The sequence below is a fragment of the Ursus arctos genome, unplaced genomic scaffold, assembly GCF_023065955.2.
Source record: "Ursus arctos isolate Adak ecotype North America unplaced genomic scaffold, UrsArc2.0 scaffold_3, whole genome shotgun sequence".
In the NCBI taxonomy this organism is placed as follows: domain Eukaryota; kingdom Metazoa; phylum Chordata; class Mammalia; order Carnivora; family Ursidae; genus Ursus; species Ursus arctos.
The window spans coordinates 84,525,842-84,549,161 of record NW_026622985.1 but is presented as its reverse complement, the minus strand read 5'-3'; the positions used below and the strand labels follow the sequence as shown (position 1 = coordinate 84,549,161).

Genomic DNA, 23,320 nt, shown 5'->3' with positions numbered 1-23,320 from the left:
AAAAACTCAGTGGGCACACCAAACAGTAGATTAGACATGTCTGAAGGAAAATTCATGAAAAAGGAGCCCAAACTAAAGCATCATACCAGAATGGATCCCAAAGAAGTAACAAGATGGAAAACTTGGAAGGGAGGTGAAGAAAATGTAGCATGAGAAGGTTCAATTAAGTCTAAAAGGATTTCTAGAAATGAAGGAGAGAGAATGGAGCTGAGGCAATATGGGAAAAGGTAATGGTGAGAATTTTCCAATTGATGAAAAACATAAATCCTCACAGTGAAGCAGAATATATATATAGATATATATAAAATATATTATATTTATAATACTTGTCATTTATTTATAACATATTTATAGTAGACTATATAATTTATATCTATGTTATTTATAATTTATTTCTATATTTATATTTTATATATAATTAATACAGTTATAATATATACTTATTTACAATGTATTATATATCATTATTGTAATTTGATAAAAAACCTAAATCCTCACAGTGCAGTATATATATAAGTATAAATATATAAAATATATTTATTTACAAATACATAAAAATTTTTGTATTATATCTATAAGTGAATCCTGAGCAACATATACAAAAATTTGTGAAGGACCATCTCTTTTGGTGGTGATGTATTCTCCCATCAAACACCAACACTGTTAGTTCTCTAAGGACTTAAGGCCATCTTGACATAGTTGTCATTAGCTGTCATTAGCCAAATCAGTTACCATAGGCTAGACAATGTATTGTTGAGCTTTGTTCTCTAAGGGATGGTGAGTGGCACTCATTTTGTCTATGTATAAGATAGAAATTTCACTTTGAAGTGTCTGATGAATGAAAGGAAGGATCGTCTGGGAGCAGGTAGAATGTGGAGTAGCACGAGGGCAGTGGAAGGAGCCGGTGTCCATCTAGGGGTGTGAATTCTTCCATAGCGCTACACTCGCATGTATGTATGTATCTGTACAAAGAGCTTTAAGTACGGACATGCGCTGTCTTCTTCGGCAGGGTCACATTCTAACCCGGAATTTGAGACTCCCTTCATAGGCTTTCGCTGATTTTACGCCTCCATTAAGAGATTTGGGGACTTCGTCTATCGCTCCAAATATAATCCAGTTATTATTCTCTCCATTTAAGGGAGATGTTTGTTTTGGGTTTTTGATGTTGGTGGAGATGGTTCCTAAAGCAAAAAGTGACCTCTGCCTTCACTCCTTTTCCTCTAGTAGGCACACAGAGGACAAGGACTTAAATTACATTTCCCATGGAAGGCACTGTATGCAGGAAGCCAAAAGCCCCTCACAAAGGACTTTTTAAAAAAATACAACACTGTTATCTGGCCATTCCTTTCCTTCCTGGGATTTGAGGTACGAGCAGCTTTTCTAGATTTCTAGTCAGCATCTTTGTGGATTTTTTCCTTTTAGTAGTAATATCATCACCCTCCCCTAGAGCACTCATCAGTGCCCCCAAGACATTCCTCCAGAGGTTACTGCTACGGGACTGTAGCAAACCCCTCCTAACAGGGACCCCCTGGACCTCAGGAGCCACCGGTGCATTGAGCTCTTTCAGAAGACCGTAGAGAGCTTCCAGGTTTGCACGCAGCACTCCCCCAGCGAGAAGCACCTCATTCTCCCCCAGGTACCACAAGGGAAGCAGCACAATGCCCACAAACACTGTCTTGTCTCAACTGACACTCCCTTATTATTCAGAGGTTTCCTCTGAGGGGCTTGGTATATATCTCTACCTCCCAGAACTATCTCAGGTGGCTATAAGATTTTACAAAAAGTTCCAAATTCAACTTCCAAGTCCCTTATGGTAATACGATAATGTGTTAAATTAAGTCCCAGGAGCAATCCTAGGGACCCCAGAGTACTTGCGATAGTGTATACATTGATTTCCCCTAAGAGCACAAAGTTCTACCTACACACAGGGAGAGAAATACCATTCCTTTAGGAGTGTTTGACTGTTATCCAAGTAAGTGTCCTGCACGATACACACACACACACTCGCCAGATTATATGCATATATGGTATTACTACCCAAGTTTAAGTTCTAAGGTTTACATCAATATTTCATCCACCCAAACTCAGTTATTCATATATCCTGAATGGCGTTTGTTAGTGTATTTTTCTATCAAGACCCCTCCAAATAAACGAATGTGTATAAATTGTGAATTACACGCTACGGGGAGGTGATGCATCGGTACTAAGGCACTTCAAAGAGAAACATTGGTGCTGCATCTACTTGACACCAAATATCTTACTGAAAACTGAAAACAGTGACCCTCAAACACTAATTTTCTACAGATCCAGACGGCTGGCATCATATGAAGGGTCTGGGTGGTACAAAATGATTCACTCTTGAAAAATAAAAGGAGGAAGTTTTCTCATGAATTTTGAAAGCAAATAAAAATCTAGCAGCTTTGATATGATTTTAATAATCCTTTACAGGAAACATTGTTTTATTTGATCATTACCTCTGGATGTGCGAAGGAACTAGGAGTGTCTTCATTTTCTCTATGTGCCTCTCCTCATGCTATGCTGGCCCAAGAATAATTTGTTTTCCTGTGTAATAACCAGCTTCTCCTAGGTAAGTCTCTGGTAATGGCACTGTTGCCTATCAGCAGTCTCTTGAATTTTAATAATTTGTTAATATAAATAACTGCGTAATATGTTCTAAATCTATGGTATAACATCGTATCAAATTTATTATATAATAATGTCCGGATTCAATGGTATATAATAATTATATAACTTATAGTAATAATTATGGCATATAATTTAATTATCTGACATTATTAAGCATCTAATATGTCACCTAAAAGATGTATACAAAATACAGTCCTTGATGTCAGGAAGTCCACAATTTTATCAGAGAGGATTCTGACTTCTATGATATCTAGAAGAGATGTTCTTTCCTAAACACCCCTGTGCTGTTATCCCATGTCTTACCCCTCGCTGCAGAGGAGCGAGTTCCCTGGATGTAACTTACAAAGATCTGACAGGGATGTGCACCCTTGTGCCCCCCCCCCCGCCGCCTCTGCCACAGCAGGAGCCTGGTGTCCTCTAACCCTACCTGTGATTGCAGAGGAGTCTGTCAAACTCTGGTGTTTGGTGTCTTAGGAAGCCTACTGTTGCAGCACAACAAGGCACCTTTCTTCAGAACCAGTTTTATCAGTAATAAAGTATTGTTTTGATCTTATCTGCCACTCCTCCCTCTCAAGTGGGGAGAAGGGTGTAATTTATTGGGGCCTCCACCAATCCCAGCAGGGATAAGACAGTAACAGGTAATTATAACACAAAGCACACTGTGATCAGTGCAGTGTGAGTTCCAAAGTGGAGGAGATCATTAGCAAAGGAGAACCCATTTCCATCAAGAGAATCACAAAGTAGCAGAATCACAGTGGAGACCTTTCTGCCCTGGGCCCATCCTGCTTCAGAACTTGTCATAATTTTTTGTATATGGCATATAATCGATAAGTTTATTTATCAACTAAATCATAAATAAATATGGGTTTTATGTCATTTTTGAGTTAGAGTTTTTGTTTCTTGCTGTTGGATGTAAAACTACAGCATGTGCTTGTGTGTTGTGGCTAAAGTAAAAAACTGGTAGGGGAAAAAACTCACGGGAAGTAAAACTGGAGGGGAGGTCTGGAGCTAGAGGTAGAGGGTCCTACCTGTACTGCGTGCATTCGGGTCTTTGTGCTTTAGGTATTAGGCAGCCCCTGAAAGGGTCTGAGCAGGGAAATACCCAGCTTAGATGTGTGCCTCAGGAATTAATATGGTAGTGGTGTGTCAGACTATAAGGTGAAGCTCAGGAGGGTAGGACTGGAAGCACGGAAACCTACTACGAGACTATGTCCTTAAAGGAAGTGGGAGGAAGCCAGATCTTGAACTAGAGGGTATTAGCGGGGGAAGAAAGGAAAGAACGAACACAAAAGATACATGTTTCAACGAACACAAAAGATACATGTTTCGAACAAAATTAATAGAACTTGGCCACTAATCAGATCTAGGACAAAAGAAAGGGGAGAATTAAAGATTCTAACAAAGTTGTGAGCTGGTGCAATTAGAAAGATCTTAGTTAACAGAAATGGGAAGAAGTAAATGTTCAGGAAAGAAAATAATGATTTAGATTTGAATCTGTTAAGATCAATACACTGGTAGAAGACACAGGTGGAAACTTTCAACAAGCAGTTGTCAGGGCTAGAGATGGGGTTTCAGAAATGAGCCACAAGGAAGAATTAAAGCCACGAGACTGAATGCGCTCACCAAGAGACCATACAGAAGTGAGGATCGAGTAGAGGGCGAAGGATTCTTGGGAGAAACTTATATTTCAAGCTGGAAAAGAAGACGAGGAGACACAGGGATAAAAGGAGATACGAGAAATGATCAAGGAAGCCTGAGGAGGTGAGAATTTCACAGGCGCGGGGAGGTGATTAGCATGAGGGAACAGGGTCAATCATATAAAGTAATTACGCAAAATAAGAATAAAACAGAACACTGCATTTGGTAACCAACTGACTACCGACCTTAAAAAACTATTATGGAGTGGTAAGAGCTGAAGCCAGCTTATGATGAAGAAGCGAGTGGGTGGTAACCGGATGGAAGCAGTTGACAAAGATGACTTTTTAAAGACATTTTGTGATGAAGAGAAACAGGGAAGGCACTTGCTTAGCGGGGCCAGCAGAGTGGAGGGAAAGTGGTTTGCTTATGTGTGTGTTTGTCCGTTTGATTTCTTGTTTGGTTGGCTAGTTTCGGGTAGGAGAAACCTGAGTATGATTAGTCAGGGAGCACGGGCCAGTGGTGAAGCTGAAGAGAGTGGGAGATTCCGCGAAAATGACAGAGCACAGCTTCAGGGCTGGCAGGAGCTCCAATCGAGAGAGTACGGCAGTTTAGCCATGGAGGTGGAGGAAGCCGTAAAAGGGACCCGGAGAAGCTGGACAGGTAGTACCGGAAGAGGACAAGTGTAGGGTGGACGGACAGAGAGAATGAGGGGGAGACATCAGCACGAGACCAGATACTGGAGGTGGCAATGGATGAGCCGTGCTGTGGGACGGGTGGAGTAGGAGTGTGGGTGGGGCCGGTAAGAGCGTCTTTTCTCGGGCTGTCCAACCCACCTCCTGAAAGGAGACTCGTCTGTAGCTTCAGCAGCAGCGGCTCCCCCAGCCCTGGTCCTGGTACCAGAAGATTGATTCAGCTCAGAGCACTACCTGTGCACCTCCTCCTGCTACCACAAGGTGTTCGGGGATGGCCCTCGCCTGTCCTCGTGACGCTCCAGCGTGCGGGGCACGGGTAGCTCGCAGTCGCTGTCCTTCTGCGGTGTGGCCTCCTCGGGCCGCCTGCTCCTTGGCCTCGTCACTCAGCCTGGGCCTGGGCCCACCGCCGGGGGCTCTGCGGCGGCCAGCTGGCTGGACCTGAGTCTGGTGGCTGCGCGCACGGATGAGCCCAGGATCATCTGCACCAATGAGAAGGGGCAGCTGCAAGGCCTCGATGACCGCTTCGCCGTGTTCACTGAGGAAAGGCAGGAGCCGGAGACGCAGAAGCGTGCGCGCCAAGCCCAGCAGCACCACACCGACCCGTCGCGTGCCCTGTCCGAGCTCTTCCGGCGCCAGCTGCGCGCGCAGCTGAAGGAGGCGCGCTCGGCGCACGCGCAGGCCCCGCTGCTTCGCGACCGCCTGGGAGAAGAGGTGTAGCTGCTGCGGTCACACTTTGAGGAGGAGAGCCAAGGGCCTGGTGAGGGCGCGGCAGTGTGACGTGGATGGCGCCTCGCTGGCCCTCCCGGACCTGGAGAAAAAGCTGGAGTCTCTGCTGAACTAGCTTCGTGCGCCGGGTGCAAGAGGAGGAGGTGGCTAAGCTGCAGGCGGCGTCGCAGGCCACTTCCGAGGTGGACATGGCCAGGGCCCAACCACACCTGAGCTCCGCCTTGAGCGAGATCTGCGCTCAATGTGTCCCTGGCTACCCGGGTCAGTGGAGGAGTGTATCAATCCAAGTTTGCTGGCGCGAACTAGCAGGCAGCGCACAGCACTGAGGCCATCCAGGCCGGCCGCCAGGAGATTCGCAAGTACCAGCGTTAGCTGCAGGCACGTACCGTGGAGATTGAGGGGCTGCCCGGGGCCAAGGGGTTATTGGAGAGGCGGATCCCAGAGCGGGAGGAGCGGCACAGTGCAGACGTGGCTAGCTACTAGGGTAGCGTTGGGCAGATGGAGAGTGATCTCAGGAACACCAGGAGTGTGAGATGGCCCTCCACCTTCAGTAATACAGAGTCGCTCAGTGTCAAAATAGCTCTTGGTATTGAGATAGCCGCTTACAGGAAACTGCTGGAAGGCAAAGACCCACATTTTAGCACCAGTGGATTAAGTATTGCAAGGCTGAACCCACCTCCCAATCCAGGTTATCTGTGCCCACCTCGAATCCTCAGTTCTGCAACCTCCAAAGTCTCATCCCCTGGGCTGTTTCTTAGGAGGACAGGGGCTTCTAAGGTAGCCTCTAAGAAAACCTCCCAGATAGGGGGAAATTTTGAAGAACTGTAGGAAGAGACAGTAATATCTACCAAGGAAACCTTCAAATATAGAAGGAAGCACTACTTCAAGCCAAAAAAATATAATTCTGTTGCTTAAAAAAAAAATGTAACACTTAAAAGTAGATAATGTGCAGGGGCACCTGGCAGGCTCAGTTGGTAGAACACGCAACTCTCGATTTCTGCATTGTGAGTTCAAGCCCCACCTTGGGTGTAGAGATTACTTAAAAGAATAAAATCTTTAAAAGTGGGGGGGGGAGAGTATGCATTTGATGTGTTAAAGAGCCTATTCCTGAACCAAAACACTTGTCACCACTGTAAAATATTTTCAAGACTTCAGTCTCCTATTTAGCATTGAATATTTTCACTACTAAGAAAACCACCTCTTGGGTTGGAGCAAACTGCAGTCCTTGAGTAATCACCAAGAAGTTATTGAAGAAAACAGCTTTCTCGGGGCGCCTGGGTAGCGCAGTCGTTAAAGCGTCTGCCTTCGGCTCAGGGCGTGATCCTGGCATACCGGGATCGAGTCCCACATCGGGCTCCTCTGCTGTGAGCCTGCTTCTTCCTCTCCCACTCCCCCTGCTGTGTTCCCTCTCTCTCTGGCTGTCTCTCTGTCACATAAATAAATAAAATCTTTAAAAAAAAAAAAAAAAAAAGAAAAGAAAACAGCTTTCTCACCTAAAGCTTAAGCTTAGCAATGAATGATCCGGGTACGGAGGATGTACAAACTAACTGCTAAATCTGTGATTGTCATCATTTGCTGTGAATTTGCTGTGAATTGAAATTAAAACCTATATCCACTCACTATATCCAGCCATTACCCAGCTATATAATCTCACTCTAGGTACCTAAAATATGAGATCACTGCCAAAGATAAACCAGTGATCCATGCCTGACACCACTCTGACAGAACTGTTACACAAATCGTAGGTGTTTGTTTAATGGACACATTCCTTCCCATCCTGTTCAATTCCATGTATCCTTTTTTTTTTTTTTCCATTCAGAAAAAAAAAAAAAAAGCTTGTGTAGTATTCTTCACTTTAAACACATTTAGGTTCTTCTTTAAAGAACTTACTCCCTTTAGCTGTCTTTGCTCAATGGATAAAATTAGATAAATCTTGACCATTTCTATGATTCATGTAATAATTTCTCCCTGTCCATTTCATCTTACAATTTTGTAAGTTAAAAAAAAATGTCAGTAAATGTTTTAAGGGTTGCTCCCAATAAATAAAAAATGAGAAGAGATCCTAGTTTTTAGGTTTTCAGCTTGTTCAAATCCATTTAATTGGGGGAAAAACCTATTAAGAATATATTTTTTCACCTTAACTGTGAAAACACAGTAATAGTATCCCAACCTGTGATTAAGCTGATTTTAGATTTAGTAGTATAAGCTAGGAAAGGTGAGTTTTTGTGTGAATGGAAAAAGCCAAGGTCTCATTTATCTGTGGCAGTTCATTTGTGGTGGTATAGAATTAGCTGTTTCGTGCCCTTACCCTTAGACAGAACCCACATACTACCCTTCCTACTAGTCTAGGTCCTAAAGAGACCTTGTTTTCACTCTCCTATGCCTTTTAAGAGTTTTGAGTGTAGATTATGTTATCACCAGGACACAATGCCACTGCCCCAAAGTCAAAGAAGTCACTTCTGGTCCATCAACACTACCAGCAAATACAAAAAAGAAATCTTTCTCTTTTCTTAAAGAGTCTTGCCCAACAGTTTTACCATTGCTACATGGTGTGTAGGGTCTCCCTTTCCTACTGGAGAGGAAGAGACACTCAGACCAGAGAAGGGGCATACGTGTTCCTACTCATGTGCCAGGAAGTACATTCTGGATAGTCAACTTTTCATCTGCCCAACTGTATAGCAGCTGCCTTGTGCGGTCTTCCATGTGTGCCAAGTCTGATGTAGGGTTAATTCTCTGTCGGCAGTCACTTCTACCACACCTGAAGAGTTGCCTTGTCCCTGTCACATATCTCCACTAAGCGCTCCGTGGTAATAGGGACATGATACTTTTACTGAACTTTCTTATTCCAGGACATTCTTCAGTAGTTCAAGGAACGTGAAGGATACTTTTCTTCCTTTCCCTTACTCCATCTTTGTCTTTACTCCTCACACTTACTGTAAAACATTAATAAAATAAGAATTTAAATCATGAAAATCCCATGAACATTAAAAAAAAAAGAGAGAGTGGCTTTCCTTTGGGCCTATGAACTCTAAATCTGGAAGTCTCCCCACTCCACCAAACTTGCTCCCTCCCCACTCACCCCCACACAAATGCCAGCCTGTCTGACATAAAAAATCGTATGAATCATGAAAGCCAAAAGTCTATTTTAATCCCCAAATTACCTTCTACGTTGCTATTTTGTAACTTGTGTTGTTCCTAATTATGGTATTAACCAGTCAATGTTTTAATTTTTTTCTAATTCTAGAAGATGAATAAGGCCAAAAATGTATAAATAGACTAATCCACATTACTAGTTTCTGCATTTCTTCAAAAGACAGGATGCCAGAGAGAAGACATTTTTGAGATATAATCTGTTATCAGTCTAAGTGCCATAAGTCTGGGTTTTTTAAGAGGCTTAAATCACAGTGCGGTGCTTGCATTACTCTTTGTAAAGCCTATTTCTGCTGATAGTACCTGACTGACTCTCTTCTGATGATGAAAGAATTGGGAAGTTGGAGTCATGGCATGAGGGATTTGGCAGAAGCTTTTCTGTATTTCTCCACCATTGTCTGGTCTGCTGGGGAAACCAAAGTATTGCTCGATGCTCTTTTGTTTTAGTTCTCCTTACTTATCTTCTAATGTTTCTGGCTGTTTGAGTTATATTTAGAATCAGACACTGTGCATGCTGGAGAGAGAGGGAGAGAAGGAGGAAGGAAGGGACAGAGACAGACAGAGACAGAAAATCAGGAATGAGATTTGAATCCTGGTTTGGATTCTGGCCTTTTCTGTGAAAGGACAGAACCTCAGAACTAAGGGGACTCATTATTTAGTTTAGGGCGAGTAAATTCCCCAGCAGAAACAGCAGTGGTAACCTTTGTGACTTCACATCTATGAATAATTGGGCTTATGTGGAGCTTTGTGAATCTGTCTCTCCAGTGAGAAGGCTCTGGGGCTTACAGTTCACAGAGCCCACCTTCCAGGGGCATAAATCCCCCTGTCGAATTCTCCACCCAGACATCTAGATGTAGCAATGGCACCAACAGTTTTACATTCTCTCTCATCAGGAGCTTGCCTCACTGGTATGCATATTGCTGACTTTGCTTCCCATAAGTAACGAATGATTTTCCATATCTCAAGGATCACTCACATATTCCCTTGATACTGCCTCCTTTCCCCCACTTTATCGTTGGATCTCAAGGTGGCAGACAGAGTCTGCCAGTTTTATTAAGTATGAAGGTAATTGATAAGTCCTTCAGAAGGCAGAACCCTGAAGTCAGAGCCGATCTGCATAAAAGGGTTAAGGTCCACTAGCCAGGAAGAGGGGAGGCCCTTCACCCAAGGGCGATTTATGCTGTACCAGCCCTCCAAATCCTTCCTCTGTGTCCCTTCAGAAGAGTTCCCACCTGGACTCAGGCCTGCCCTCCATGGGCTGTGTGCCGTGCACTGAACGTGGCTCCCTCCTTCCTTTCGTCAGCATTTACCGGCCCTGTGGAGGATAGGCAGCAAAGGACACAGGCTAAATGGGTGGGCCCTAGAGATGGACACTAGGGATTTGAATCCCAGCTAAGCCACTTAGTAGCTGTGCACCCTTGGGCAAGTTATTGACTTCTCTGTCCCTCACTTTGCTCATCTGTAGAAAAGGAATAATACTACCTTACAACAGGGCTTTTGTGAGGAATGATGAGTTAAATTGTGCGTGAGGACCTCTGTAGTGTCAAAGAAGTAATAGTTAATACTTGGAAAACTCACTCCTCAAAGGTGTTCAAAGTGATAACTGTTTTTATGTGTTGTCACTTACGTGATTTTTGTATTTTAATGAGAGCCTTGTGGAAAGGGTCCAAGGCATTAACTTCAAAGGATTAAACAACAGAGACAACATAGAGGTCCCCCATGACTCTTAAATCATAGTAATGCAGCCATCCAAAACACTGGCCTTTCCAGCCAGATATTCTCTAATCTAATACTTCCTTTCAATCAAGGAGAATGAGAATGCCTGCTTAGGAAACATCACAGATCAAAGACTTAATTAATCCAGGAAGCAAGCTGGTCAGGGCTCAAACAGGGTCAAAGTCATTCCCCACACTAAATACCACAGTGCAAAGGAAAGAGTAGTACATTTAACTACCTGCCACTCTTTTTAGATTTTATTTTTCCTCATCCTGGACCCAAAAGTAAGTAGCCAATAGGATGTCCATAAAGGAATAAATGTTAGTAAAGAAAATCACCAAAAGTAGGAAGTTAATAACATAGACTTAGATGATTTACTTAACGATCTCATAATTCTCAAACATGTCTGACTACACGGTATTTCTTAGGAATAAAAAGCAAAGAAGAGCTTAGATGAGTGACAAAATTAGGTCCTAAAGAGTAGAAGATGGGTCACTAATGCTAAGATCTCCCCTTCGCCCTGCCCTCATGGCTCACTAATGTTGGTAGATTTGAAGTCATGGAATGGACCTTTGTCAATTACCACTATCATCATCATCATCATCACTATTATTATTAGGCTGTTCACATTCTACACCATCTCAGTTTTGAGAAGATTTCTTTTCCTATGCATCTTGAGGCAAGGCAAAACTTGCTTCCCATTGCAGAAGCTGAGGACACTCTCCCAGCCTCCCTTGCACTTGGAGCTCAGACTGTGACCGAGACTCAGACACATGCATTGCGGCCTTTGGCTAGTGGTACAAAGAAGCAGAGGTGAGGTTATCTTTGCTGGTAGTTGGCAGTGTCAACAACGCTGACGTCCTAGGGGCAGCAGCAGCCGAAGAGCAGCAGCTGCACCTGTGACTCTTGACTTCAGAGCACAGGCTGTGGCGTCCAGCATCATCCTCACTAGATGGGCTCTGGAGTAAGATTTTGGCTGTGGTCCTGGCTGCCGCCAGGCCTCATTTGTTCCTACTCGATTTCTAAGACTGGTTCTGTAGTCTGTGAAACACACAATATCCTTTTATTAAATGCTTTTTCTGCTTAAATCGACCACATCTGTTTCAGTTGTTTGCAACTATAAAACCCTGACTAATACAACTGGTGAGACAAGATTTTTACTATGATGGCTGGGACTGCCAGCTGTCTGCCAATGTTCTCCATTTCATCTTTTGGTAATAGAACTTGGATTTTAGCTGTATCCTCAGCAGCTTCAGGTCCTGATCTTGAAAAGAAAGGGTGGGTGCTAGTTGTTTCGTTTGTGTCTTTTCTGGGTCAGTTGAGTTGATTTTTCTTCTCATTACATGTTGTTGTTGTTACTTTTCAACTTTTTTGCATGCCTGGTCACTTTGGATTGGATGTTAAACACTGTGAATTTTATCGTGTTAGGTGCTGAATAATTTTGTATTCCTATAAATATTCTTGAGTTTTGTTATGGGATACGGTTAAGCTACTTGGTGTATTAGTCTCCTGATGCCACTGTAACAGATTATCTCAAACTTAGTGGCTTAACATAGAAATTTATTCTTTCACAGTTGTGGGGGCCAGAAGTCTGAACCCAAAGTGTCAGCAGGGATCTCCAGGGGCTCTAGGAGAGAATCCTTTTCTTGCCTTTCCAGCTTCTGGTGGCCCCCGACATTCCTTGGCCATGTTACCCCAATCCCTGACTCTGTCTTCTTCCCATGGTTTTCTCCTCTGTGCGAATCTAATCTCTCTTTGCCTCCTTTAAAAAAAAAATTTATTTATTTATGAGACAGAGAAAGAAAACTCACGAGCAGGGGGAGGGGCATAGGGAGAGAATCCTCAAGCAGACTCCCCACTGAGTGCAGAGCCAGACATGGGACTGGATCTCATGACCCCGAGACTGTGACCTGAGCCAAAACGAAGAGTTGGGTGCTTCATGACGGAGCCACCCAGGTGCCTTCTTTGCCTCCTTTTTCACAAGGACACTTGAGATGGTGTTTAGGGCCCACCTGGAGCATCCAGGTTGATCTCTTCATCTCAGGATTCTTAACATTATATAACATCTACAAAGATTATTTTTTCCAAATAAGGTAACATTGACAGATTCCAGGGATCAGGACTCGGTATCTTTGGGCCACCATTCATCCTATTACATTTGGAAACAATTGGAACCTTTTAGGTCTTATTTTAAGCTTTGGTGGGACCACAGCAATGTTTAATCTAGGGCTCATTTTGCCTCACCACTGAGGCAAAACCCCATGAGAATTCTACCTGATACCCCACGAATTGGAAGGTTTTCTTCTCTGGCTCGTGGGTAGAGGAGCTGTTCCTGACTGTGAGCTCTAGAGAATTGTCCCTCTAATACGCTTAGGTGATTCTTTCCCAGGCCTTGGCTGGTTTCCTCACACATGTGCAGTAATCAGGGCTCAGATGAGACCCAGGGAGGGGGGAGCCCTCACAGATCTCTGAAGTAGTCTCTGCACAGCATCCTTCTCTCCCATACTTGGCCTTCTGAACCCTAACTACCTGGGCTCCCGGGACTCCCAGCCCAATCCTCAACTCTGGATTTCCCCATCTGGCACCATGGCCTGGGGCAACTGTGGGGCTCACCTCACTTGTTTCCTATCTCTCGGGGATCTCTGTCCCTTGTCACCGATGTCCAATATCTTGAAAACCATCATTTAATATGTTTTGGTTTTGTTGTTTGAGTAGAGATTATAAATCTAGTCTGTTACTCCATCTTGACTGGAAATCGAAAGCCGTGGGTTTTTTTAAACTAAAAATTATAACCAACTGTGCCCTCCCTTCCCCTTTCTCCCTTCTTGCTGACTAGCATGTGGATGTGACTGTGGGAGATGGAGCAGCCATCATGGACTATGAGGTAAGAGCCAAGGTTGACAGAAAAACAAGGTAGAAGGGACCTGAGTGCCAGCCCCTCCCCGCCCACCGAATGCTTGCAGAGAGAGAAACACATCTGTATCTTTTGAGGCCTACAAGGGGAGCTAGCCTGAGCTTTGCACACAGGCACCCAGGCCAGGCTGAGGAGTGAGAAAGGGGCAACAGGTCTTCCCAGTTCTAGGAGCAAGCCCTTTGCCACCTGACTCCATCATCCCCAGAAGTGGAACAGAAAAGGGAGGGCGTTGAGTGCACCCACCTCCGAAGCTCCCTAGCCAAAGGGAGTTGACTGATTTTGCAGAGAGATCTGGAGGAGGCAGCAGGAGGAGTAGCCTGCCCGCCCTGTGGTTGGGCTCACGGCCTTTATCCCCCAACAGGTGCAATGGCTGATGAATGTCCTTAAAGCACCAGCCACAGCCGAGGCGGGGAGGGCGGTGGACAGGAGTGTTGAGCTCCCTCTAGAGGCCGGGGCCAGCTACGTGCCAGAGGCATCAAAGATTGTTCATTCCTTTGAGGTGGTCTGACTGCGACCGCTTGACAAGCGAGAAAACCAAGGCTTAAAGAGGCGAAGGATTTGAGGAAACAGTATGTTACAGTGGAAAAAACACGGGCTTTGGAGTCAAACAAATCTAGGGTGACTCAGCCAGCCACTGACTCTATATGATTCAGCTGAGCTCCTCCAAAGTGTTAAATGTAAAAGTACAGTGAAAACGTACAGCACATGCAAGACCAGCTTTCAGTCTGGCAAATGATAGGTGGGAGGTAACTTGAGCTATTTGCCTTCTTTGTCCAAGATCACAGAGTCAGTTAAGGCTGCAGAAGGACGTGGAGTTCGGAGCCTGGTCTTCCTGACCAGAACCCCAGGTGCTCTCCCCTCCTGATGGCTTCCTCTCAGCTTCCCCTGAGCGTGAGACCCAGGCTCCCATTTTAGAGGTTTTTCACAGTCAAGCTGGTTGATCTTCATATCTTAGGCACAGAAGATGGTTCCCAAACAACCCCTTTTTAGGTCTAGAGTCCAGTGCCTTAGCCACACCCTCTTCACTCTCACCTCCTGGGAAGTGTAAACACCCCTCAGGAGGGGCTGGAACTAGAAGGCTGGCCAACCTTGCCCTTCCCCAGTGATTTTTCAGGCTCACAAGGGAAACCCTGGAAGGGAATCCCTCTGGGCAGAAGAGTCCATTCCTTTTATGGACAGATTCTCCTGCCCTGCATAGCAAACCCTGAGCACATTTTTTGGCATGTAAAAGGCTACAGATCTTTTTGCCCGAAAGGCAAACATGTTTCTGTGATTCATAACAGCGGCTCAGTTTAAAGGACTGCAAATCCCATTGAATGCCTCCTCTATCTAGACTTTGCTCGGGCTTAATAAATAGTAAGACGCTAAAGCCAAAAGGATCCCCCTACTTACAAAATGAGTTTGTGTCACCGGCTACCTCTAAACTAGGATTTCTCCACCTCGGCACCATGAAATGTGGGGTAGGGCCATGCTTCCTCCTTGGCCTCTATCTACTACATGCCAGTAGCAATGCCCCGAACCACCCCCAAGTTGTGACCATCAAAAATATCTCCAGACATGATCAAATGTCTCCTGGGAGGCAAAATCTCTCCCACTGGAGAACCACTGCTCTAAACAGATGTGGTTTGAGTTTTACAACGGATTGGGAGCCTGCAATTTTTATTTTTTATTTTTTGAGAGAGAGAGCGAGAGAGCACAAGAGCGGGGTGGGGGAGGGGCAGAGGGAGAGAGAGAATCTTAAGCAGGCTCCACACTGAGAGAGCAGAGCTCCATCCCACAACCCTGAAATCATGACCTGAGCAAAAAACCAAGAGTCAGATGCTTAACCAACTGAGCCACCCAGGCTCCCCTGAAGAATACTTTGGTCAGGCACGTAAGATTTTACAGTAGTGGGGCTGCCCGTTTAGTATGATTTATGGAAAGCAGCCTCAGGATCTCATGATGGGGATTCCATTGGGCACTCAGTACGTAAGTCTATGATGAAGATCCACCAGGGGGGTTTTCTATTAATTTCTTAACAGCAGCTTTTTACTCTGATTATTTCCATTTTTCTCCTAAAAATAGAGTATAGCTCAACCATTTGGCTAATGTAATAGTCTAGAATGGTTGGGTTCTGAAAGGCCGAGGTGTTTGTTTGTTTGTTTGTTTGTTTTTTAAGATTTTATTTATTTCTCAGACAGAGAGAGACACAGTGAGAGAGGGAACACAAGCAGGGGGAGTGGTAGAGGGAGAAGCAGTCTCCTCATTGAGCAGGAAGCCCGACGCAGGGCTCGATCCCAGGACCCTGGGATCATGACCTGAGCCGAAGGCAGACACTTAATGACTGGGTCACCCAGGGGCCCCAAGGCAGAAGTTTTTACTATGAGTTGTGCACAGACATTTTGCCATTTATTCACAGGTAGTGTTCGAATGCAAAAAGCTAAGCGGAAGTCAGTAGCCACGAAGATGGCTTTGCAGCAGATTCTATGTATTGTTCTTGTCCTCCAATTAAGTTTCCCTCCCTTCCTTCCTTCCTTCCTTCCTTCCTTCCTTCCTTCCTTCCTCCATCCCTCCCCCTTTCTTTGTTTTTCTTTCTTTCTTTCTTTCTTTCTTTCTTTCTTTCCTTCTTCTTTTGACCTTTTGATCTTTCTCCTTCCCTTCGTTATCACCCCCCTAATCTGCCGATCGCAGTGGCTCTTCTGTCCTACTCTGCACTGCGTATTCTGCAGTGTTTGCTTGTCCTACTCCTTTACCACTTTTTATTCCACCCTCTTTCCCTTTTTATTTTCCTGGGCCTGGAACCTGCCAAAGATTCCCTCTCTCCCTCTCCCCCTTCCCCTACTTGCTCATGCTCTCTCTCTCTCTCTCTCTCAAATAAATAAATAAATAAATAATATTCTTCAAACAACTGATCCAAAATCCATAAAAATGTAATAGTTGCCATTTCCTGATCATTTATAATTGTTCCTACAACAGTGGTATAAGGTGAAAACCATTAACCCCATTAGGGATGGAGACATGGCCAAGAAAGGTTGAGGAACTGGCCCAGGCTCACACAGCTAGTCCCTGGGAATGGCTTAAGACCTCTCAGTCATTCCCCCAAGCCACATCTACCCCTCACCACATACACACACACACACACACACACACACACACACAACCACACAATCACACAGTCATTCACTGCCGTCTGGTTGTATTCAATGCAGTTTTTGCTACCGTAGAATAGTAAGCCCAGAATTTCTAAGTTTTTATCCACAAAAGCTGAAACAAAATCATGCTTTGTGCTCCATTCATAGAATTATAGAATTCCAGGACAGGCAGGGACACCAGGGTCATAAAGTCCCCCTCTCTTCTTTTTTTGCAGATGACCTAAACCAGGCTCAGCGAGTGGAAAGGGCCAAAGTCACAGCGTTAGTTGCTGCAGTTAACTAGAAAATTATGTTAACTCAAAATCCTCAACCTGGAAAATACCCTGTTCTTGCTGGTTTTCTTGGGCCCTGCAGACACATTGTCCTCTCCCAGGGGGCTGTTTTGCTGCTTTCACACTAACTATGGGGCCTACAGAGCACCCCCACCCAGGGCACCATTTTGCCCCCCTCCAGTGGTGGGTGGGGGGCACCAGAGGAGCAGTCCCCTATTGTGGAGGCGCAGGTGGGGAGGAGATCCCGGAGGTCTATCTCCCAGACCACAGCTTTGCCCGGAAGCTATGTGGCAAAAACGAAATCAGCGCTTCCCAATTCTTTGCTCGATACTATTACTTTTATCATCTATGGCTGCCTTTCCGTACAGTGTAATGTACCAGGCTTGTAATTCAAAACACATTTGGACAAAATGTAAAATCCGTAGTGTACAAGCCCATGAATGTAAGAAGCAATGTTCCCTGCAGGCCTCCTATTGAAAGGAGACAACACTTCTTCAAACAATCTGACATTTTTTGTCTGCTTGCTTTCAGGCTCTGCAACCTCCACTCACTGTTGTTTTCCTATCGATCAACGGCTAAGTTTCACATGGGTCCTCTTGCTGGTATGTGAGTGCACGTTAAGCGCTTGTTTTTTTAATTTTTTTAATTTTATTTTTTTTCAGGACAGACATTCCCTGCTGTGCTTTTCCTGGATTTGGACTATTTTTATTATTTACTTTATGTTGCCAGGGAGACAGGGAGATCACAGATGTTAAGAGTTGGAATCTAGGGCCACAGGAGACATTTATCATTGTACTTTGTATGAAGTGGGCTCTTGTTCCCTGTTTCTGCAGAGCCTCGTGTTTATTTTATAAAAGAGTTACTAATGAGGACTCAAGCCTAATGAATAATATGAAACTCTGCTTCACCCCCACGGCACATTTTTTCGACAACAGTAAGTTATCCTATAAGAGAGCAAAGGTGGGGCTCATGAAAGCCCAGAGATTAGCAGCTGTCAGTTTATTGCCTTGTAGGAGACAGAATAATGCATCAGAACAAGGGAGCCATTCATCATTCTTTCCCAGCCCCCTGAAGAAGAGAAACTTTCCCCAATTATTTCAACCATGCTCTGCAAGGAAACGACCAGGGGGCTCACCAGCATGCCGCCATCATCACTGACAAATGTTTGCAGAGTGTCAGTGAACCAAGTGTGGGTCTGAACACAACAAAATACGGGGGGCAATGCTTACGAGGCTACACGCTAGAACCATGTTGTTTAGTTACTACCCAAAGTGGGAGTAAAAAGGAACAGGTATCTTCATTATTTTCAAGGCTCTTCATGGCTCAAAGCACAACTCATTTGAAACAGATCAAAACAAGGGCACAAAAAAACTCACTGCGGGTATCTTTGGTGATTGACTCCAAACATTTTGGTTTTTGAACAGGTATCTTACAGAGTTCACTTCCCTAGGCCCAGCCAAGGTGGCTGATCTTGTTGTTGGGGTCCATAACAGTTTCCTTCTGCACAAAGGCAAGGCCATTTGTGTCCAAAAAACCAAAGCGGACGAACACCCAGCAGTGACAAAAGACTGCCCCCATCACAATAATCCAGTGCTTTGAGAAATCTCTCCTATCTTTTCTCTCCAACTACCAAGATCTTGATATCCTTCTCTGTCTCTGATGAACGCCCCATTTGTTTGCTTACTTGACTATGGGCTCCTTCTAGGCCTTACGCTGGGTACTATGTTTGAGATTCTCCGTAGATCAACACCAATTCCCCTTAGTCAGACCCATAATCCCATCCTAACCCCAACCTTGTTTTAGGGACCTTACCCCACCATTTGTACTAAAAGATATTTGGACATATTTTTCATCCTTTCTGTCTCTCCTCTATTTTCTTTCATGCTCACTCTTTTTTCACATCTCCCCTTCCTTCTAGTTTAAAGCTCACATTTTCTCTTTAAACAATCTCTTTTCCTTTCCCAGTGGCCTTTATAATTTAGTTTGAAAATTAACATTCTATAGCTTAAATGTTTCAAGAGGTAATAGTGGCAGAAAGAACATTGGACTCGTTTCAAGCTTTAGTTCTAACATTTACTAGTTGAAAGATATTGGGGGAAATACTTAATGTTCCTACACATCGGTTCCCTCATTTGAAAAAGGAGGATAATGGTCTACACTGGGCAGAGCTGTTGTGAGGCTAGCATGGGAGAAAACCTCCAGTAGGTTCCCACTAAAAGGTGATTCATTTGTTCCACTTAGCTCGAAGATTCAGTTGACAAGTGTTATTGATTTAAGTAATGGTGGCGGTATTTTCATAAGGTAAAAAAATCTAGATATAGGTGTCAAAAACTACGAAAGGTCTGAGGTTTTACCCTTGCTGCAAACTAGCAAGGTAGTACCGTGCAGTTGCATGAGTGCTGGCGAAGACACGAGACTCCTGGGTCAGAGACAAAGGACTTCGTTATTCATAGCAATACCAGTAGTCAAAATGTTTTGGCATTTTTCTCGTGCCAGTCTCCTGAACCACAGTCCCCACAGAGCGACATGAAGAGGGTCAGGTGATACCTGCACACACAATCAGTGGTTAGAGGAGGGGAACCCTGAGCTTAGGGAACCTGAACATTTCACAGCAGTCAGTAAAGCATGCCTGCTCTGGGCTCCAGGAAAGACACCATCTCTATCTTTCAAGGCTATTTACTATATGAACACCCTTGGGAAGTTAGTCTAGAAGAAACTCAGTGCCTCTTCTTACAGGACACCCAGAAACGCAAGAGACCTGGAGAATTGTCTCCCAGTAAGATCATATTGTTTGTCAAGCAATAGCATAATCCTAGCAAAAAATGAACAGAACATTTGAAATTTGGATGCAAGTTCAAGTCTGTTAGGTCCATCTGCATTGTAACCAAATCTATATTAAAGGATGGAAGGTTCATCTTCTAATTGCAACATCAGTTTGAACAGTAATTTACTACAATTAAAGATTTATACATTCCTAAGTACCGGACAATTGTTACAGATTATATTTGGCCACTTATACTAGCTCCTATCTTAGATATATTGTTATATTAAATTTTCCTTCCTTTCCCATAATATATAAATATATATTTTATAGTAGTATAGTATAGGGGCTAAAAACTCAGGCTCAGGAGTCAGCCTGCCTAGGTTCAAATCTCAGTGTAACCATATAGAGTGACCTTGGGCAAGTTATTTAACCTCTTTGTGCTTTATTTATGGTTCAGCAAAATGGAGACTGTAATAGTGTTTACTTCATAAGATTGATGAGTGGGTAGAATGTTATAATCCATGTAAGGTGCTTAGAACAACGTCAGGCTTAAAATAAATGTCAGCTATTTTTAATAGTGAATATTCACACCAATCCTTTGGATGGAGTGTTCTTCCCTAAGTGGAAGACTTTTAAAAATGTCTTCAGTCTAGAGTCTAGGATTTCACAATAAAGCCACAGGCACTTATAAGCAAAACTACTGTCCCACTTTCCTGCTTCTTACCACTAACCAACTTTAGTTTGGTTCTGTGTAAATAAGAAGAAAGACAAATTGGCACCAAATGAAAGGTCCACCTTCTCTGAGAATTCATACACTTAGTATCAAGTTTTTTTTCTATTCCAAGAAAAACGTTCCTGTATTGACTTTGTTCACGTACTAAAGGGGAGATGAGGAGAGTCCCAGTTATAGATTCTCATCTAGAAATAAGCTGAGTTATTATTTTCTTTTAGCTGTAGCCCAAACATGCTATTTAATGACGAAATTGGAAAAATCCCAAACAGAAATCTCTCCATTTATGTTTATATAGTTTTGGGGTTTTTTTTTTGTTTTTTTTTTGTTTTGTTTTGTTTTTTGATTCTTGAAATCTCCAAAGGCAATCAGCACAAGAAATCCTGAGGCTCCAAGAAATCCACTAAACACACACTAGCTCTGGTTGTAATTATCTGTGGCCCTCTTTCTCTTGGAGCTGGAAGGGCGTTTACTTTCAGGGCATCAAACCACTCACTTTGTGGACCAGGAAACGGAGCCAGCCACAGCAAGAGAATCCCCCAGGCAGTGAGTGGCAGAGTTAGAAGCTGGGTTCTGTCTGATGCTGCGTATCATACCTTTCCTTCTGCACCACCCACTTGCTATCCCCTTCCTCTTTCTTCATTCTTAGGACCCAAACAGGTACATTTAGTTGGTACCGCGTGAAATGTGTTGAATGAGATGTGTTGAGAGGAAATGAAATGTGTTTCATCTCAGTTGCTAGGGGTTTATCTGCACTTGCGAGCAAGGTAACGACATTGCTCTGATATCCCAATTGGGTTCTTTCAGCTTCTTAAAATCACGGTGATCCTCGCAGTGATGACACTATTCTGTTTGACATTGTAATGGCAGATACATGACATTATGCATTTGTCAAAACCCACAGACTTGTATAACACAAAGGGTGAACACTGACATAAACTATGGTCTTAAATTACTAGTAGTATATCAGTATCAGTTCATTAATTCTAACAAGGGCACCGCTAATGCAACCTAGGGGAAATTACTGGGGGGTGGAAGAAGGAGTATGTGGGAACTCTATACATTCTGCTCGGTTTTTCTCTAAATCTAAAACTGCTTTAAAAAAGTAAAACTTATTATACACATATATTTTTAAAAACTATAGTGGTCCAACCTTATTATATTTGAGAGATGGTGTGGTAACAGAGTTTCTTAACCAACGAAAATAACTCCATATAAACACCAGTGATTTTTTTTTTTTATCTCATTTGCCATTGATCTTTGGTGTAAAAAAGTAAATTCTAGAACTTATTCATATCGTTCCCATCAAACATGAAAGCTTACAATGTAAATACTATTTCTTAATAGAATTGGCAATCTATATGGTACTATTCAATGTAGTTTTTTAAAGATTTTATTTATTTTATTTAGAGAGAGAGAGAGACAGCGTGAGCATGAGGAGAGGCAGAGGGAGAGGGAGAGAATCTCAAGCAGACTCCGTGATAGGCGTAGAGGCTGGTGTGGGGCCAGATCTCACGACCCTGAGACCATGACCCCAGTCGAAATGAGGAGTCGAGTGTTCAACCGACTGAGCCACCCAGGTGCCCCGATATTCAATGTACTTTTGAAAGAATTTGTCATCTTATCAAGAGCTAGTGCACATCCAGTCAATGTACAGTGAACATGTAAATTAACTCTGGTAATGGTTTTGAAATGAACGATTCCTTCTGACTTTTCCCCCTGCCATTGTTTTCATAGTGTTCATACAACTAGCTTTTATTTTTGCCAATTTATTTGATGGTGTGTTAAAAACTGATCTAAACACCTAAAAATTTCTTCTTCTGTTGTGCACATGTCAAAAGTTTTAGAAAGTAATAAATCTTTTTCATATTTGTCTGCATAAACTTCCAACACAAAGGCAAACAAAGCAGATTCTCATTCACTAGACCTATAAAGATTTCATAAAATCTCAGCCTCTGAATTAACTCTTCAAGCACATTGGGTGATAATTCTTGCATTTCACACTGTCCTTTTGTCAGACAATGGGTAGTGGTTGAATTTTTTCTTTTTTTTTTTTCTCTTTCTTTCTTTTTTTTTTTTTTTTGTGGTTTAATTTTTATAGCAGCCAGTTGCATTGTTAGTAACAGAACATTTAACAGTGTTTTCCCTGGTGGAACATTCCATTCTCTCTCAGAGAGCACATCTACTTTGAATGATGTTGCATGTGAATTTTCATTGTCAGATTTAATTTTAGTCCATATTCAGTTTTCTAGGAACAGTAATCTCAAGATTGTAAGAGGTAAGATGTCAATAGCCTTATTTTTATTCTCACTATATTCTGTTTCAAGATACCATCGTAACTTGGCAGGAGTCACAGAACTATTTTGCAAATTTTTACTGCATGAAGTACATCCAGTAACTTTTAGCACCATAAAAGGTGAACCCCAGTGACAAATAATTATTACCATTCTTCTTGTCAGCAAGACTTTATGAAAGAGTTTTCCACACATGGCCTTCGTGTTCTGGACAGGTGTTTCATCTGGTCAGCCTTGTCTTTATTATCTCAGTTCTTTTCTTGTTATAAGTATAATTATCTTATCCATGATGGGAGGCGATAAATCTAAATATAAACATAAATGATCTCTCACGCACATATACACATGTATAACACTTATTAATGTGAAGGTCTGAAGCACAGAAAACTTAATTCACTAAAACTGCCAGAATACAATTCCATTGTCATGCAATACATTCCATGTCCACTTGTTACTGAAGGACCGATCTCCACCCCACAAGGAGAGCACGTGCTGCACATATGCACTCAAGCGTTGCCCAGCGTTTAATGGAGCATGATCACCCCCGTGTAAATGGAGGGTACACACTTGCAATAATTTACCCTAGGGCACATGCGCAGGCCTGAATTCAGGAACCGATCGGGACAGAGCTACAAGTTCTGTTCAAA

At 43.3% G+C, this 23,320-nt stretch overlaps 1 pseudogene; it reads left to right on the top strand.

The window, feature by feature from the left end:
• Positions 1–4,775: 4,775 nt before the first annotated feature.
• LOC113267032 (alpha-internexin-like) lies at positions 4,776–6,630 on the top strand (annotated as a pseudogene).
• The last annotated feature ends 16,690 nt before the right edge of the window (positions 6,631–23,320 follow it).